The following is a 20,035-nucleotide window of genomic DNA, read 5'->3' as shown; positions in this document are numbered from 1 at the left end:
TTTGTGAATATGCTCACTTTTATTAATTTTGTTATCTCTTTTATGCCATCGAGCACATGGATATAAATTTACATGGTTATGTAATTGACATTCTATTTTTATTTACAATTTTAAGGAAATCATATGATTGGATTCCGCTGGAAAAAAATTATTTTCCATAAAAAATTAAAACTTGTCAAAATAATCAATCATACTTCCTTTAAGCCTTCTTAAGTGGCTACTTTCTTGGTATTCGTCACTTTTTTTTCTCTGTTTTTAGCCACTAAACCTCTTTTCCATAACGAAAATTTTAGTGTGTTTCTCCTTATAGATTTAACGTAGATAGCTATTTTTTAAAATATATATTTTTATTTGCTTGTTATACTATTATTAAGTCCCTCCCCCATGTTTGAGTATAGAATTATAAACCTACTTTTCGTCCTTTCTTGAAGCATTTAAAAAAAATTATTTTTACTATTACAACTATTTTTAAGCACTTCCAGTCTATAACTTCTGTAACTATTTAAAAGTGTGCGTTTCAGTAGTTTGAATATTTAAATGATATTTTGAATATTTTAGCTGAATTTTTTTTAAAAAAATGAAGCTTTAGTTAAAATTGTGAAGATGAAACAACCCTTTAAAAACCCAAATGCATCTCCTTACTCAATCACTTATATCATTATCATTTAAAAATACATAGATTTATTGACTGTTCGTTAAAAAATTGATATTAAGCTTAAAACATCTCAAATTTTGCAGTAATTTATTACTTTCTCTTATAAAAAATATTGTATTCGTTAAAAAAAAAAATGTAACTTGTGGTTTTGATGAATCTACATGTTTTAGACTTCCCTGAATCGAAAACATATTTTTGGAGTTATGTCTGTCTGTCTATGAACACGATGATTTAAAGATGTTTTGAGCTAGAGGGATGAAATTTGGTACATGGACTTACAACCATATTTATAGATTTCTATCAAGTTTTGGACGAAATCGACACTCAGAAAGTTTATCTATCTGGCTGTCCGAGGACAAGCGAACTCTATAAGTTAATTAATAAAACGCAAAACATTAGGTTGATAAAATTTGATACAATCAGTTTTGATCAATCAATCCGAATCAAATTTTGAACTAAATCTGTTGAAAGCTTAACTGTCTGTTCAGTTTGTATTTTTTCATCATGTAAAAGGTAACATAAAATAAATAAAAATTGATATGCGATCTTGAGATTCAGTTACAGTTCAGTGTCAGATTTTGGTTTCAATTAGTGAGGGGTGGGGAGAGGAAGCATTCAAAGGTATTCGATTTTCTGATATTTCTATATCAATCTCATGTCTACGATTATTCGCTACAAGAAAAAAAATAGCCGAAGATTTCCCGGTAAATTCTCGTCAAAGATCAATATTACGTATTTATTGTTTTCCATTGCGATGCAATTAATATACTAGTACCCGTTTTCTTTATTATATTATGAAACAATAGGAATTTTACGAAATACACGAAACCTACAAAAATAAAAATCGGAACCCTCGTGACTTTCATGGGCTTGCTTGAGTTCTATGATTTTATGCGAGGGGGGAGGGGGAGGAGAATAACACCTTTGGTAAAGAATATGAGAAAAAGGGAAGAGCTAACAGACTGGTTTTTACATAAATAGTATCAGGTCTAAAATTTCTTAAATTTGTCGATATTTGATTGTTTATCATAATCCATATTCTTTACGATATTTACTTCGTTGTGTGCTTTTTTTTTATTCACTTTGTGCTAATATTTGTCAGACAGACTTCATTTCTTCATATGAAGAAATCTGTTGAATTTCTTGCGTAATTTTCCTATTTAAGATTCCTTATTAATTTAGTTTTAACGTTTCTAAATTTTCATTCACGCCTAGAAATACTGCACTCAAATTAAGTATTAATTAAGAAGAAATGAAAAAAATAATTTAATACAGTTGCCCTTTTGAATCTTGATAAAATGTATTAATTAAGATTTTTGAAAATTATTTTCAGTTTCTGGCATTGAAAAATAAGTCAGATCTTTTACTATCTTCTAATTTACGATATAAGTTCCATTTAAATAATGCTTGAGTTTGGACTTGGTTCCTGTTTAAAAATAGTTAATTTTGACGATTACAAATGGCGCACATAGAAGATGCCAACACTTTTGAAAGGGTGAACGCAACTTGGGCATGTCTTGGCAATGATAATCTGTTACTGCCAGAAATATTTTTTATGTTTTTATGCTGCTTCTGGTTTATGAAAACCAGAAGCAGTTTCATTCTTACTAAGCCTAAATATATGCTAATTTCATCTCACGAGACTCAGGAAGTTTTCAATGTAAAGTTCACCTTTGTCACCTGAAATATACTGCATTGAAATCCAAATAAATCCTTTAAACAACGTCTTTATGGGAGTTCTGTGTCAGAAGCATCATCAAACAGCATTACCAGCGCTTAAAACGACAGAGAATAACTAACAAACTTCTCAAAGCCCATTTGTATTCCCATTACAGGAACCCCATTCCTGTTATGTCCAGATAAGATCAGGCTTAACTTTCGAACCCAGAAATCACCATAGAAGCACCCATTCCCCAAAAAGAGAAAGGAACTCGAGGCTTTAGCCATCTTTGCAAAGGGGAGACAGAAACAATTGCCGAATTCAATTCACAGCGAGTGCAACCCATCTGGTATCCACCGCGCCTTCTCTGTCTTGTATATGTGCCGTCATATCAACATGAGGCATGGTCTATGACAAGATGAAACGGCATCGGAATGACTTAGCACATGTTAGACTGTCGGAGGGAGAAAAAATAATCCAAATAAAACTGCTTTTCCTCACTGTGGGCTTCAGTGGGTGGTCCCCGGGTAATGCATCAAACGTTCCCGACACCCCACTGCGTCTTTAAAAAAAAAGGTATTGCCCCAGCACTACGGAAGAAATTGCTTACTTGGTGTAAAATTGCCGTCACTAAATCATGGCCCATCACCTGACTGGAGCTCCGACAGCAATACGAATGAACCTGCGCTGCGATGGGAGTCAGTCTTTTATGGACTGATTCCAGTGGCCTCGAACGTCGATGATCCACAGCTTATGTGGAATCTATCGATTCTTCATCGTGATTTATTTGCGCGCGGGAATTTATGGCTGAAGAAACTGGAGTGATCAGGCATTAGTTTGAAAAAGTGACAACATGAAGGGAATGGGAATTTGTGTTTTCATGATGAAGGCTGGGGAGATCGTTGATGTAGTTGATGGTCGTGCAATAAAAACATATCTTTATGTTGATTTCCCATAATATGGTTTGATAAACCGTATACAGTATGATTATAAGACAGGCCTGTCTGTAATTAAGTGAGGAAAATTTTATATAAGATATCGGGCAGAGAAAGAGTGAGATCATGGCGAAAATGAAATGCTACATATACATCAAGTCTATTTGTTTAAAAAGCTTTAAAGTCTATGCTAAATGAATGTAAGTAAAACAGTATCGTACTTGGGAAGAAAAAATGAATTTACCTTCCATTATCATTCCGTTTAGCCATGTAACCATTTGCTTTAAAGGCTTTTATACTAGATTTAAAAGAAGATTTGTTTGGAGTTTTCTACATATATAGTAGAAAACTCCAGTACATTAATTATTAACTTCATTAGTTAATTATTTACTTTGTTACTGTTCATAGACAAATAGCAAATTCTGATGTCATCACTTGTTATATTTACCGTTGTAGCGGTTACATAACTCTTTTGATATAACAGATGGCGTTCCCTTATTAACGTCAAGGTATATTTCCCATGATCCTTCTTGGGGTCATTATTAGATTGTATTCTAAGTAAATGTAGTGTATTTTTCGTTTCGTTTCGTGTTCGTCTTGTGAAATGTGGAATTTTGTAAATAATTAAATAACTGCTCCAAAAACTCGTCTATTTTTTCCATCTACTTCACAATGAAATTATAAACAGTCTCGTCCCTCTACTCGCTTTTTTGTTCTTTGCAGGTGCATATTTTTTCCGAATAACAAGATTTATTTTCATTTTAGTTTAATATTACTAAGAAAAAAATAGATAGATTTTTAAAATTGTATATATTTTTTTTATTTTAAGAATTGTGATTTTTTTAAAAACTGCATTAAAATTAAATAAAGAATAACTGTATAAATATCCGTAATAATTAAAAATGTTCAGAATTTCAAAAAAAAATTATTTATTTATTTGCCAAACGACAGTTTCTTACTTCAAATGGCAATATTATCTTCTACTGGATATTGCATAATATATGTTATGATTTATATGATTGATCGGTTATTATTAATAATGACCGATTAACCGTATTGATTGTAAATGTACATACATGAAAATTTTTTATCTTTTTAATTCCGAAACTGATATTTATTGTTTTAAAACATAAATTTCTTGGAATTCCGAACAGATTTGGTTTAAGGTATGAAAATTTTGCGTATCATTCATTCATATGTGAAAAATTTAATACTGCCATTATAAATAGTAGATCTTGAATTTTAATCAAGCCAACATATTCTGAATGGCATTGCTGTAAACGTAAATAAGACCCATATTATTTTCTGTAAAATGCTCTATAATAATTCTTTAAAAGTGAATGAAGGATTTTGAAGAAAAATTTTCTTTTAAATGCTTGAAAAGGTGTTTTGATAACAATATAAATAAAAGTCATTGTAATTATATAAACTCTATATCTAACCCTAAATAACTAGTTTGAATTCAACTAAACTTTTCATTCTTACTATTTAAATCAGAGGGAAACAATATTCACAACTTTTCCTAGTTTAAATGAAATGAAATATTCTTTTAATACGAAATTATCCAACATTTTGCCATTTTTTTCGCACTAATTTATAAATAAATAATATTCTAACTGAGGAACTACAGAACTTTGTGTAAGTGAGAAATTTGGTATAGCTATCAAATTTATATGAAACAGAAAATGAAGGTTTTACGATGAAATGAAATATTTTTTCAATTCCAAAGTACAAGAATATATAGAAAGAACTATTGCCAAAACACAAGCCAAATTTCGGAATAATTCTAAAAGAAAAATGTGATGATTAGTAATTTTTTTTATCAGGATTACTATTGATTTGATTTTTTTTATATATTTTATATTATAGAATTTGCGAAACCTGGAAAATAAAGTTTTATTCGCAAATGAAATATTTTTTTATTCTGGAATACAAGAACATACACGAAAAACTATTGCCCAAATTGACAAGACGAATTCTGGTATAACTCTAAAAGAAAAGGTGTGAATACAGAATATTAATAATTTGCATCAGGAACAACCACTGATTTGATTTATTTTTATGCATTTTATTAATGAAAAATACCTGTTTATTTAATTGTCTGAAAGCGTCCATTAAAACATTTCTTCAACATTAGTGAACTATATTTGAAGTACCCATGTTGCAAATGCAAATAATTTATAGCGAATATTAGCTGTCCGTGGATTTTAAAAATCGTCTGGTGCAATTGAATCTCTTGTTAAAAAGCATTTCAGACGATAAGAAGAATTTTTTTTGTGCGTATTTTAAACAAAAGTATTTTTTACATGAAAAATATTAGATATGAAAGTATTTAAGTCCTGATCTATAATAGTTATTATATCATCTAGTTAATTTTAAACAATTTATTTCTTTATGCAAATATTATTCCCAGACTTGATTATTTTCTAGCAATAAACCAGAATGATTTTTGAAAGCTCAAATACTTGCTCATATTCTGTTGTTTAATTTGTTGGGAAACCACATCTGTGAATGTTTTTCGGGATACATTTTTTACTTGAAAACTATGCGAGAAGCAAGTGTATTACTTACTGCAGTGTATATACATAAATATAAACATTTCAGTTTAATTTTCTTAAAAAAATGTGAAAACCTTGAAGTTGAAGCAGAGCCAAGATTTCCTGAAGCATGAAGAAAGTCCCGTGTTTGAAAAAGTTGAGGCATTTTGTAGATTTGCATCTAGAAAGCTGCTCGAATAGGAGAGTATTTCGGTTTGAAAAATGGTAGAAGTAAATCAAAAATAGTTGGAAGTTATCATGGTATATTATTTCAATGTTTTTTTTTAATAAATATTCCCCTAGGTTGGCGAATAATTTTGTTTGGAAGTTGATAAAAGTGGATAGAAAATAGTTGAGGCTTTCATGGGTAATTATTTCAATGTTTTTTATTGATTTTCACCTTGGTTGGCGAATAATTTTGTTTGAAAGTGGATAGAAAATAGTTAAGGCTTTCATGAGTAATTATTTCAGCGTTTTTTATAGATTTTCACCTTGGTTGGCGAATAATTTTGTTTGAAAGTTGGTGAAAGTGGATAGAAAATAGTTGAGGCTTTCATGGATAATTATTTTAATGTTTTTTATAGATTTTCACCTTGATTAGCGAATAATTTTGTTTGAAAGTTGGTGAAAGTGGATAGAAAACAATTGAGGCTTTCATCGGTAATTATTTCAGTGTTATTTTTATTGTTTAATATTCTATAAATGTATTTTTTTTTTGTGATGAATAGATATTTCTGAATTCTTGCGCAATATTGACGGAAAGCAAGTTCTTTCCAGTTACTATATTCGTTAGATAATTGAGAAGTCATTGATCTGTCAGAAATGAAAAGACATTCAAATAGCATTTCCTAGTAGTGGGATGAAAACAAAACATATTGCTCAAGATTTGTAAACACTATTAATGAAATGAACTTTTTTGAAATGAAATTTTTAACTATTTAGGGAAAAAAAAAAAAAAAGAGCTGAAATCTATTTATCACAATAAATGGATATGAAACTATGTGAGGTTTGGATCTTTACATGTCGAGTATTGCCTTGTTAATTAGAAATGTTTGGATTTGATGAAAAATGATAAGTCAACCATATCGTTATTTCTTTTGGAGTATTTTTAGTAAAATGCTTCTTGTACTTTGCTTAAATTATTCTTAAATATTTAAAACCATGTTACCTTAATATATAAAACAGTAATTAAATTTAATGAAAATGAAATTTAATTAAATTCTTAATAAATGACTAAAAAATATGTTCAGTGAGAATTTAAAAAGTATTCTGATTTTAGAATTTCCAGATGTTTTTGTTTACATATTATTAAAATTTTGTTTTAAGATTAGACATGAAATAAATTTTTGAAAAGAAGAGGCAAAGGGGGCAGCTATTTAAATTTATATATATATTTTTTTTAAATAAAGCAAAAGCAAAGCAATATAGATATTAACTTAAAAATATAACAAATGTGTTTAAAACGAATTGTATTAGTATTTAGAACTTTTCGCATTTTAAAATTAAATCTGATAAAAAATTTTAGTCAGGTATTATTATAGAGGAAAATTTTGAACTTTTTACATCAAAAAACACAAGAATTTTTAAATTCTCATCAAAAATATGCACTTTTTTTAAAAATAAAAATATGGATATTTTTAAAATAAATTCTCTCAAAATTCAGAGAAATACTTTTCAGTATGATCATATTTCACTTAGATTCAAATTCGTTAGAATAAATATAAGAAATGTTAAAATTTCGACAATATTTTTCTCAGAATGTATTTAATTCTTTTGTGATTTAGAAAATTACTTTTAAGTGCAATGAGATTACTTTCAGATAAATTGGAAAAAATAAATAAAAAGAGCAAACTTATCGAAAATATTTTTTCCTGAATGAATCTTTTTCTTTTTCGTTTTTGAGAATATTCAGAATACTTCCAGATTTACTGGAATAAATAATAATAGTAATAATAATAATAATAAAAAGAATGAAAAGCATTTCGCGTTCAGAAATATTTCCTCCAGAATGAATCGCCCCTTCCTTTTTCTTTTGTTGTTATTTGCTTTTAAATATGGCGATATTACTTACTTATAAATTGTAATGTTATTTAAAAAATGGGAAGCAGTTAGGAAATACACTAATCAGAATTAATTTTTTCTTTCTTTCTTTGTAAATGAGGAAACAATTTTTCAATATAAATAGAATACATTGATCTTGACCAAAATGAATGTATGAAGAACATTTCGAATATTTTAGATTGATTTGTTTTTTCTTAGATTGAATTCTTTTGTATTCTATGTTCTTCTGAAATACTTCCTTTGTTTCTTTAGATTTCTTTTTATAGTATAAGCAATGAAATTTAAGTTAGGATTAGACTACTTTTATATATTTAAATGAATATTGCAAAAGAAGAATATTTTCATACTTATTCTACCCAGAAGGGATCTAATCTGTGTTCGATTATAAATCTGATTGAATTCTTTTATAAGCTATATTCTTCTGAAATTCTTTCTTTGCTTTTTATCGATTTACTTTTATATTTTTTAATGAATATTGTAAAAGGGATATTTTTAGACTTATCCTACCGAGAATGGATCGAACATGCTTTCGATTATAAATTTGAGATTGAGTTCTTTTGCAATCAATGTTCTTCTGTAATTCTTCATTTGCTTCTTTAGAATTTTTTTATAATATAAGAAATGAAATTAAGTTAATTAGAATTTAAGTTAAATTAGATACCTTATATTTTTTAATGAATATTTAAAAAGAAAGATATTTTCAGACTTACTTTATCCCTAATGGATCTAACCTATTTTCGACTATAATTTTGAGACTAAATTCTTTTATAATCTACATTTTTCTGGAATTTTTTCTTCCTCTCTTTAGAATTCTTTTTTTAATGCAAGCAATGAAATTTAAGTTAAATTAGATTACTTATATTTTTTAAGGAATATTCCAAACGGGGATATTTTTAGACTTATTTTATCCAGAATGGATCTAACTTGCGCTCAACTTTAAATTCGAGATTGAATTCTTTTAGAATCTATATTCTTCTGTAAAACTTTTTTTTCTTTAGAATTCTTTTTATAATATAAGCAATGAAATTTAAGTTAGAATTAGGTTACTTATCTATTTTTAATGAATATTGTAAAAGGAGAATATATTCATACTTATTCTACCCAGAATGGATCTAACCTACGTTCGACTATAAATTTGAGATCGAATTTTTTTATAATCTATATTCTTCTGTAAATCTTTCTTTAGAATCCTTTTTATAATATACACAACGAAATTTAAGTTAAATTAGATTACTTTTACATATTTTAAATGAATATTACAAAATGAGAATATTTTCATACTTATGCTACCCAGAATGGATCTAATCTGAGTTCGATTATAAATTTGAGATTCTTTTATAATCTATATTCTTCCGCAAATCTTTCTTTGCTTTTTTAGATTTACTTTTATATTTTTTAATAAATATTTCAAAAGGGGATATTTTCAGACTTATTCTACCCAGAATGGATCTAACCTGCGTTCGACTATAAATTTGAGGGAAAAAGCGAAGTTAAGCAACAGTGTGGCTGCTGTTCCAAGAGAAGGCTGGTGGATCGCAAGAAGCACCCCAAACCTCATTTTTCACCCTCCTGTTAATATTCCCTATCTGATCTTCTTTTTTCTTCCCGCTGTGTTTCTTTTCCTCTCAACAAACGCAATTTATGGGGCCGTTCATTTCGCCCCATAAATCTGTCCCGATGCAGGCTAAAAATAAAGCGAGTCTCTGGCACGGGACCATTTCCTCTCTCTCCCAGCCCGCCGGGTTCAAAGGGTTAAGCAGCATCCCGTGTCTTGTAATGAGGAGCAGGAGTGTCGTCTGGAGATAGGGGGACGTGGACCCCTTAGGGCTAATTTATGTCCATCATCAAACTATTAATTGAAAATTCCTGTACTCCAACCAGCTTTATATATTCTTGTACAAGAGTTAGTTCCATTGTCAGAATGATTTATAATATTACAGTGACTAACACTTGTGGGATATTTCTGGGATGATTAAGAAATGGAGTAGGAAGCTAAATTTATTGATTGAAAGTTGCGTTAATATATATATTCTATATTATTTACTAATATTTTTAGATAAATAAAGAATATATGGCATATAAAGCGAATTGATTTGTGCTCTGGACTTGCATTTTGTTTCAATAATAAGAACCATTGTCAATATGAGTTATAGTATGGCATTGACTTATGGAATAATTTCTGTATCGATTAATGAATGGGACAGGGAGTTTAATTTATTGATTGGAGTTTTCATAAATATATATTAAATATTATTTATCTTAAATTCAATTTAATGGGCAAAGAAAAACTGAACAGACATGCAAACTCGTGATTAACAAATGATGTATATTGATATTCTTCGCATTTATTTTTAAGTGTTAATATAAATCATATCAATTTCATATAATGAATTTATAAATTTTGATTTAAAAAATGTATATCTATATCGTAAATTAATGATCTTTTTTTTTTTCAACTCTTAAGAAAAATTTGGCCTAAATTAATAAATTGCATTTATCTACCAGAAAGAGATCCTCACAATGACGATTACAGGATGACTAGAATATATATTAAAACTCGTTTAACATCTCTTAACCAGAATGAAAGAGAAAGAAAAGAAAAGAAAAACATACTTATCGAAGATGCACATAAGCTTGTATACACACAACGACAACAACATCCCAATCTGCAAATCCAACATTACCGTCTTGTATATGTGCGGCGATACACAAAGAACTGCATCTTCTTCAATGATATGCTAATTAGAGTCATCTTATTATCATATCATACTAGATATTTGCTCTTGCGCGACTGCATCGAATTAGATGGATTCGAAAAATTTGCCCCCAGCAGAGGCTGCCGATAAAAATAGAAGTAAAATTTTCATTTATTTTCAGCAAAAACATTATTAATCGTGTAAGATGCTGAGAATTAATTAGCTTTATCATAAGGCATTATTAATCACTAAATGTTCTGAAGAAAGAAAAAATTTACTTCTGGATAATAAACCAAAAATTTACTTATGCTATGTACTTGAACGATAAATAGAACAAATAAAATTGATCAAAAAACATCAAAATTGAGATTGTGTCAGTTTTAGATTGTAAATCGAGTAAAATGGGCCATTATGGGAACTGGCTCACTAACTAGTTAATTCAAGTGAAAAAATCCTTTTTAATAGCTTTCTGACTCGTGACTTAAATAAGAATTGCCAACAGAACTATTATATTAATTATTGTTTAAATCAATCGGAAAATCTTGAAATATAAATCATATTCTTTGTTTTGGAAAGAAAGTCTTAATTGAAAAAAAAGCTTATATTGTAAAATTAAAATTTCCTTTTTTTTTTAATAAAAACTTTTGAACTGGAATTATTCTGAGGCAAGTAGGATTCTTATTTATTCCGTTAATCTACGATATTTTAATTCTTAACTATTATTACTAACATTATCACCTAAAGTTTTTGTTATTTTGTATTTGTCCCATTGATAATTTTATCTCTTCATCAGTATGTGTAGAGATTTTACTGCACAACTTTCTTATCAACATCCATGATAGCCATATCCGATAACAATATTCAAAAGAATTGTGTAACTGGAATGCATTTTTTTCCCACTGTTGTTGCACATCTTCAAGAACAACAGAGCTATATCAAATCTATGAAGTTATTCATATATGGGGAAAATGGAGAGCCTCTGTGTCCTAAGATTGGAGCACCAAAGGTAGAAGTTTGGAAGTTAGTGAAGTTATTCATATATGGGGAAAATGGACACCCTGTGTGTCCTAAGATTGAAGCACCAAAGGTAGAAGTTAGGAAGTTAGTGAAGTTATTCATATATGGGGAAAATGGACACCCTGTGTGTCCTAGATTGGAGCACCAAAGGTAGAAGTTTGGAAGTTAGTGAAGTTATTCATATATGGGGAAAATGGACACCCTGTGTGTCCTAAGATTGGAGCACCAAAGGTAGAAGTTTGACTTAGCTCCAGTTCCTGTAGACCTTATCTGGACATAATGGAATGATTTCACGCCATGGGTAGCCCTAACAAGATTTAAACTCCCGATGTACTTCACCCATTCCATCCAGTGACACCCCCTCGCCACCATGAGGCAGTCTATAGGATAAGAGGGGCATTTTTTCACTGAAATAGGTTGACCGAATGCAATTTAAGTCTTAGTTCGAAGAGAATTATCGGGAAATTTCGCTTAGCCAAAACGGATAATGCAAACTCGTGCCTATTTTAACTAATCTAGGACATTTGCTTGTGTTCAAAAAATAATAAAAAAAATGTATAAAAATATTTAGAATGAATAAGTAAGATATTTTTTTCGAATAAATTATTAAGCAAAAAAATATTATTATTATTTAAAAATCAGAAGAAAAGAATGTCGATTAGCTTCAAAACTTTCTTTAAATAAATATACGTCCGATTAAAAAAACATTCAGCGTGGGAAATTATTTTCATTTAAAGTAGAAACAAGAAATAGTTCAAAGGTGTTTGAATTATGTGTTTACAGACAGACATAATACTGAAAATGTACTTTTCTAACTTAGAGAGATGTAAAACGTAGAAATTCAACAAAATCTCGAATTCGCAATTTTTTACGATTTCAATACTTTCTCTGTACTTTATATACGAGAGAGTAGTGGAAAAAACCCCTATCTGATATCGTGTTGAAACATAAGTTAATTATGTGATGGTAAAAAAAAGAGAAACACGTATGCATTTTAAGGAAATTTAAAATTAATTGACAACGAAATATTTTGATTATTTCATATAAAATTTTAAAGCAATAGTATTTCAACATCATAGTATAATTGTACAACATCAACATAGTTTTAATTATCTTTGTTTGGACTGTGTGAAATTATGAGATTTCCTACTAGGGCACGTTTATTTTCTTACCTTTAAATAAACTTGTCAAACCATCCCCAAGATTTTTTTAAAATTTTTAATATTCAAAAACATTTTTACTTTCAAGATTTAAAAACAAATTAGGCATACGATTGATTCCGTCTTATTAATATTTTAGGAATCAGGATTCAATTTGGTAATCGACTTTTGTTTATTTGAAATTGTTATACTCTTTATCTTAAATGAATTTTGTTGCTTTTTATAAGCTTAAAATAATGTTATTGCTTGCATTTTATATTCATCTAATTTTAATGCATATTCTGAACATGCTTTACATATACTGTCTTTCCGAAAATCCACCTCAAATTAATTTAAACTACGCCAAATTAATTTCAATAACTCCTTTCAGAATTTTTTTTTTTTTGTTCATACTTTGACATTGGATTATTCGTTTTATATAATGGATTATTCATCTAAAAACATGAACAACAACAAAAAAATGTTTAACGCCTGCACTGGATTACGTTAAAAAACGGCAGAAAATGTTGCATCCCTATCAACAAACAATGAAGCTCAGAGGATTATTTTCTGGAACAACTGTTCGCGTCAGGTGTTCGCGAACAGACCTTCGACGGCCCGATATCGTCTGCTCCGAAATCCATGGTTAAAACCTCTTCTTTGTCACCGAGAGGCGAGAATTTAAAAATAAAATCGCCTCCGGTTTTCTTGCAGATAGCTTGGAAACTATACGAGGTGTCAGCTGTTGACTGCGTTCGAGCTTCACACTATCGGCTCCTTCTTTTTTAGAGCTACTTCACTTTTTTTTTTATTATTATTTTTATTTTTACTTTCCTGTTCCGCATTTCGAATACTTTTAAGGGATTTTTTTAATAGAATCAATGAGGTATTTAATTTAAATGTGGAAGTGCAGTCTACTCTAAATATAGCTGACATCATGGAATAAAATCAATGAATCGATTTATATATGCGGTGTATTCTTTTATCATTTAAAATGAATAAAAATAAGTATTTATTATATTGTAGGATATCGAAACAGATAATATTGGAAAAATGGAAGTTGCTGATTGAATGAAGTAGTTGCTTATGTTTATGTATTTTCTATGCGTATTGGAAAGGTTGTAACCATTACTACATTTTGGAAGTTCGTGCAATTTTGTTAAACATAAATAATGCAATCTCGTGTAGGTATTGCGACTTCCCTTGTTTTATATTATTAATAATTGTTTTTATCATGGGTAAAGCAATTAGTTGCTAGAGAATGAATAGACTGAATTAGAAAATTAGGATCTTTGGGTGTTTGTTTGTTTTTTACTAAAGAAAGTGATATTACAACATAAATTTAATGTAATGTGTTTTTCAAAATCTATATACTTAAAATAGTTGAGAAAACAAAAGAACCAGTTCTTCAACCATTTGGCCTGCTTTTTCGATTATAAAATCTCGTGACCCTGGATGTGTCATAATGGTCACTCGTCTTGTACGTTTCAGTTTTGAGGGAACTCCAAAAACTCTTTTCATTGTATATTTCCATAAATAAAAAAGCAGCGTCAGGGTTGTCGAAACCTAACGCAGCGATTTCACTAGTTTTTATTTTATTTAAAAGGTCATTACCCTACACACTTCATCAATGATCCCTTGTCCCTCACCCCTTTCCATTCACCACTTTCTGGAGATAGTACAAAATAAAAGCCTTGATATATTTCCCAACTTCAAGAATCAATTTCGTTAATTCTTGTACATAACTAATAAACCAGAATGCTTTTTGCTTAATAAGAAAAAATAATTCAAAATAATACTTTCATTTGGCATGATAAGATATAATTCATCATAGTTGGTTTACATTATTAAATTAATGCTGTTAGCATCACAGGCGTAACATCAACGGCGGCTTGTAAATAGTAATTTTCCTGATATTTTTCCTTTATTTTGATAATAAAAAATGTCTACAGATATTTTTTTTTTTTTTTTGTAAAGAAAAAGATTAGCTCTCTCTCTACATTTTTTATGTTTATAAAGAGGATAGAAATTATGGTGATGACGTTTTCATTAATAGATGATGATTGATTATTGGGCATTTACTGGTCTACATGTCTATAGAGCAAATGGCATGGCGAGCTGTACTTTGCTCCCCAGGAAAAATGTTTTAAATATATAGCAATTGCAAATTTAAAGAAAAATCAATTATATCGCAGTAATTTTCATCCTTTTCATTCTTCTATCATCCAAATTATCATGTTTTTGTTTCTAGATTAGAAGTGAATGAATTTCTCTTCATTTCATTTCATTCAGAATCATTTGATGAATGTTATTTACATTAAAAGTTTATCCTATGAATGCTTGATAATACAATAGTCTTGATAACTTTATAAAAAAGTATTAAAAATTGAATATGTATAAATATTTTTTCAGCCCTGTACATTGAATTAATTTTTCTGCTTCTAATTAAAACAAATGAAAAATGCGAATGATTTTGTGTGGGTTTTTTTGTTTCTGCTGTCTGTGTATACTTATAGAATCATATTCATTTAAAGCGTTTGGATATATTGATCATTCTGATGTAGTGAACACTTTTTTTTGGACCCGAAATAATCAATCATAATAAGCTGCGCCAGCTGTCTTATATAGAACAAGTTATTTGGAAAATGTTGCTGTACAGATGAACAAATAATATCCAGATTTTAATTAAAGAGACAGCAATTGGGATGGATAATCAATGGGATAGGCAAAGAATTCTTAAAAAGGAAACCACAATTACTGCATTTAAAAAATGATATATTTAAATGATAGATTACTTGCCTATGTTTGTAATTTCGCATATGTGTGCTATAAATTTTTGCTATGAAAACACTCCTACTTTCAGTACAAGATGCCATGACTTTGCGGATTCAAGCACTTTAATTTAGAAATGAATTCTGAATTTATCAGACGATTTATTTATCCGAAATTTTTAGTTTCTCGTATACGAAGTATGGAAGAAGTATTGCTGTCATCAAAAAATTCGAACTCGAGATTGTGAGGAATCTTCACATTTCAAATCTCTCTACAGCTAGCGTTTTGTCCGTCTGTTTATGAACAGACTTAACTTACAATAACTTAAAAACACTTTGAGCCAAACGTATGAAATTTGTTATATGGATTTACGACCAGAGTTTTAGATTCCTAACAAATTTTGAAAGAAATCCGTTCAAGGAAGTCTGTCTGTATGACTGTTCGATTACAAGGGAATTTGATGACTCTAAAACGTAAAAAGTTTGGTGCATAACATTTCATGCAAAGGTTTAGCATCTAAAATACAGACTCTTATCAAATTTATCAAGGAGCTGCTCATCTGTTGGTCTCTACTTTTGTATGCATGTTAACCCCCGGGGTGGGGCACCTCGAAATGAGGATGAGATGTTTCCGACATGGTTGTTGGATCTCGCCACTCTGGAGGGTACACAAATAGGTGGGGGATCTGGCTCCTCCCATCGATAATGGAACGTACTTCCTTCGAGGAGGGTTGTACCGTGGCCGGTGATGGCCCTTAAGACTCAACCACAGTTCCCGCAAGTGTTGCTGTTGCAGCGGTCCGGTCATTCAGTAAATTTTCCGTGTGCCTTCGTGGCGGGTCGGAGGTCAGATGCATGACTTTGAATGCATGTTAACGCAGTAACTCATAAACGGAGTGATTAAATCAATGAAATCCAGTGTGTTATCTTGTGACTATAACTACAATTCTATGTCAAATTTTGGTTTCTTTCGATTGCCAAAAAGACTTTCAAAGTACATATTCTCTCGATAGATTCTGTGAAAATGTTCGATTCGCGCCAAAAATCTATATTTCATTCGTTAATGTCATACAAGGCATTTGCGGCTTTAACGATGGTCAGTAATTTTACGGGTGGTGGTGAATTGGACTTAATTGGAGTGTATATGAGAAAGTTTCTGGGAGACGTTGTTTTGCCAATACTTGTAGAATTTTAAAATACTGTCATAAAAGTGAAATCGCTTTTTAACTAGATCTTATGAAATAAGTTAAGATCACATCGTTTTCTTCAGGAAAATAAATAAATAAAAACAATTCTTCAAAACACTGTTCCACCATTTTGACGTTCCCCGATGTCTTCTTTCACTTCTAATTGCAAATACAGAGCGGGCTACTAAAGCAATTCTCGCCATTGCCAGGATGTTCCTTCCCCATGTACTGCAGGGCCACCTGTGGTGACAGGCCTGTGTGAAAATGAGAAATAGGGGGAGGGCCACATGATACCGAAGAAGCGCTTCCCTCCTCTTACTCCGTTTTCTGCATTCTCCTCTTCCCCCAGAAAGCATTTTTAGAAGGAATAAAATAGGTTTCGCCCTCTGACAACCATGTCTTAACGAGAAGTCAGAAATCCCCAGTGCTACTTAAGGTTTTAGTAATTGTCTTTTTCTTTGTAATCTTGATAATTAATAATTGGTATTCGATTGAGATGAGCTCGGTAGAGAATTGTTTATCTTGATATCTAACAAACGAGTATTTTGTAACCAACTAATATAACTTCATTTTTAATAAAAATTATTAGTTTAATTTTTAAAATTCATAATTATATCCTGACAAAACAAAGTCTGGCGGCTAGTTGTTTTATCAGGGATTAATGGTTTATCAAAATTTCAATTAACTGTTTTGTGTAACTTGGCATTAATCGCTTGTTGAGGAAAATAAACTTCAAATTTTGATAGACATTTAGACACAAAAGCCTTATATCGTTTTGTTCATTGTGCTCTCTATTTTTCTAAATTTCTACATATATCTTTGCACATCCGTGATTAACAGAAAAGAGTAATAGTTTTTAAAAATTGGTACATTTAAAAAATTGCTTGATTCTGAAATTCTAAAACGTGATAATTAACCGAACGATTTCAATACGCCGATGGAGAAAAGTTGCTGATTCTTTTAGCACGCCAAAGAGGCACAGCATCTGAATTCGCTTGAAAATCATTCGCGCATGCGCAGTGTGTCCAGCTATTTTTCTCGCCTATAGAATTTTATTGACTGCCCATTTTTTTTGGGGGGGGGAGGTCCCCATACCTATGAGACAAGGCTTAAAAAGTATTTCGCTTATTGTTTCAAAGAGAAAAAAAAATATTTTTTATTGCTTTATGTAATGGAAACTAAACATCGTTAAGTAATCGATGTTTCATATTTATTCTGATATACTTCTGAATTAACTTTTTAAAAAAAGAAAAGAAAAGAAAAAACTTCCATTTTTTTACACCCGAGGTAATTTCCCATGGCAAAAGGCGAAGAAATAAAAATTTATTTTCAAGTAACATTCTTGCGAGAATGTTGAATTTTATGAAGTTTCTTAATGTTCAATATTAAGTGCGATGCTTTTGCTGTCGAATCTCTTTCTGTTAAAAAAATATTTTTATTATTTTTTATCTGATAATTGATAATCTGATTGTTGATAATTGATATCTGATAATTGATTGTGATCTCTTATTATTTGTTCTTATTTCATTGAATCAGATATCATGGAATTTTAAGTCAATATTCTCATTTTGATAAAAAAGATAAAAGATTATGTGTATTAAAAAAATTACATTTTCGATAATATAGACCCTGGGAAAAGCCGGGTATATCAGCTAGAAGCTTATTATTATGGATTTTTTTAAAATTCAGTATGGAAGTGTATTAGATTTTTTTTTTCATGATTACAGTAGTGTTAGAATACAATGTGCAATGTTAAGAACAATCAGCTATTGATTGTCATATTCCATTGCTTATTTGTTTCGTAGTGCATTCAGAAATAATATGTTTTAATGCATATTTGAATAAATCAAACAGTTTCTGTACACTCTCTGTACAAGGTAATCAAATGGAAGTTATGGTTGTATTTTAACTACAGTCTTGTTATGCATTGTGACAGGCGCTGTTTCAAAATTTACAAGGAATTCATTTATTGGGTTAGAGGAATTACATTATTTAAAATAGATTACTTAAGATGATAATGTAATTTGCATTCCATATGATCTAATTGATGGCAAAGAAAAAAAAATAAGATAACGAAAAAAAAAAAAAAGATGTTAACTCAGATAACACTGCCCCGTGTTGCCATTTGCTGGCACTTTATAGATCTATTCTGTAATTTGAAGCTTCTTGAAACTGCTATATAATCACAGATTAACTCTCTTATTGAATCGTAAAAAAGAAAATCTGGACATGGCGATATTGGCGAAAAGAAAATCTGTTAACTTGGCGATACTACTTGTCTCTCTTCTTTATAAAGGTAGTCAATATCAGTCGCCAAGTCGCCACTAATACCATTGTTGTGTGATTTAGTAGGTACTATTCTGCAGATGTAGTTCCAGTATTTTTCAATATATCTACATATTTCAACTACAACATCAAAGAATTTTACTGCTCACAGAATTGAAAAGACTTTTTTTACTTTTTTCTTCATCTGTAAAGTGTGTGTATTTTGTGCATGCATCTATTGTTTCTGTATACGTGTGTATTTATTCAACATTATTTCTTTTTCTTTTCAGATCTGTGCCAATTTGGAGGAAATCATAATCTCATCTAACATCATGCCAAGAATATAAGACTAAGAAAAGAAGAAAAACCCACGAATGTTTTATCTTCAAAAATTTTTCTCTCAAAAAGTATGAAAGTTGACTGGGAAATGTGCCAAATGTTTAAAAAGTTGTTGTTCGCATTTTAAAATATACTTAATCAAAAATTATGATTGCTATAAAATTTAGATATCATTTGTTAAAATGAAAGAAATGATCTAAAAACTGTGTAAATTGAATACAAATCTTATTTCATTTTTTAATATCGGGTCAATAAAACTAATAAATTATAAATCATATATTTATTATTTAAAAACATTTTTTAAACGGAAGCTTTAAAATTTTTGTAATTATTTTGTATTAAGGGCATAAAATGTTAGTAAATTTTTGCAACGATAATATGAACGAAATATTCATTTCTTTTAAAAGTGTATCATTACTTTAATGAAAATTAGTCCATAATATGGCATTAATATTTGATATCCAGCTTTTCATTTAATATTTTTTTAAACCTTTTCTAAAAAAATCTTAATTTAAAAAAAATTACAATAGGTATGCTTTTAAAGATAAGGTATTTAATTGGAGAAAAAATTGAAAGAGAAGAAATTGGGAGTAAATAAATTTTAGCTAGTCGATTTTGAAATTTAAAAACAGTTTTTCCCCAATATTTAATTATTCTCTATAAATTTTAATATTTTTTATAACGTAATTTTTAAATGGTAACTAATTTTTATGTTTTTAGCTACTTGTAAAATTATAAAATCGGTATCTTTAACATCCAAATGTTGAACTCGA

The 20,035-nt window shown here is 29.6% G+C and overlaps 1 protein-coding gene across 1 annotated transcript in view; it reads left to right on the top strand.

The window, feature by feature from the left end:
• Positions 1-19,611, top strand: part of LOC129963925 (forkhead box protein C2-B-like) — a 166,546-nt gene extending 146,935 nt beyond the window's left edge. Inside the window, exon 2 of the mRNA XM_056078519.1 lies at positions 19,214-19,611. The gene's annotated coding sequence lies outside the window, so the exon portion shown is untranslated. The remainder of the gene's footprint in view (positions 1-19,213) is intronic.
• The last annotated feature ends 424 nt before the right edge of the window (positions 19,612-20,035 follow it).

The sequence above is a fragment of the Argiope bruennichi genome, chromosome 3 (genome assembly GCF_947563725.1).
Source record: "Argiope bruennichi chromosome 3, qqArgBrue1.1, whole genome shotgun sequence".
NCBI lineage: Eukaryota > Metazoa > Arthropoda > Arachnida > Araneae > Araneidae > Argiope > Argiope bruennichi.
Note: the sequence above shows the minus strand (reverse complement) of the source record. Positions and strands in the feature narration are given on the sequence as shown.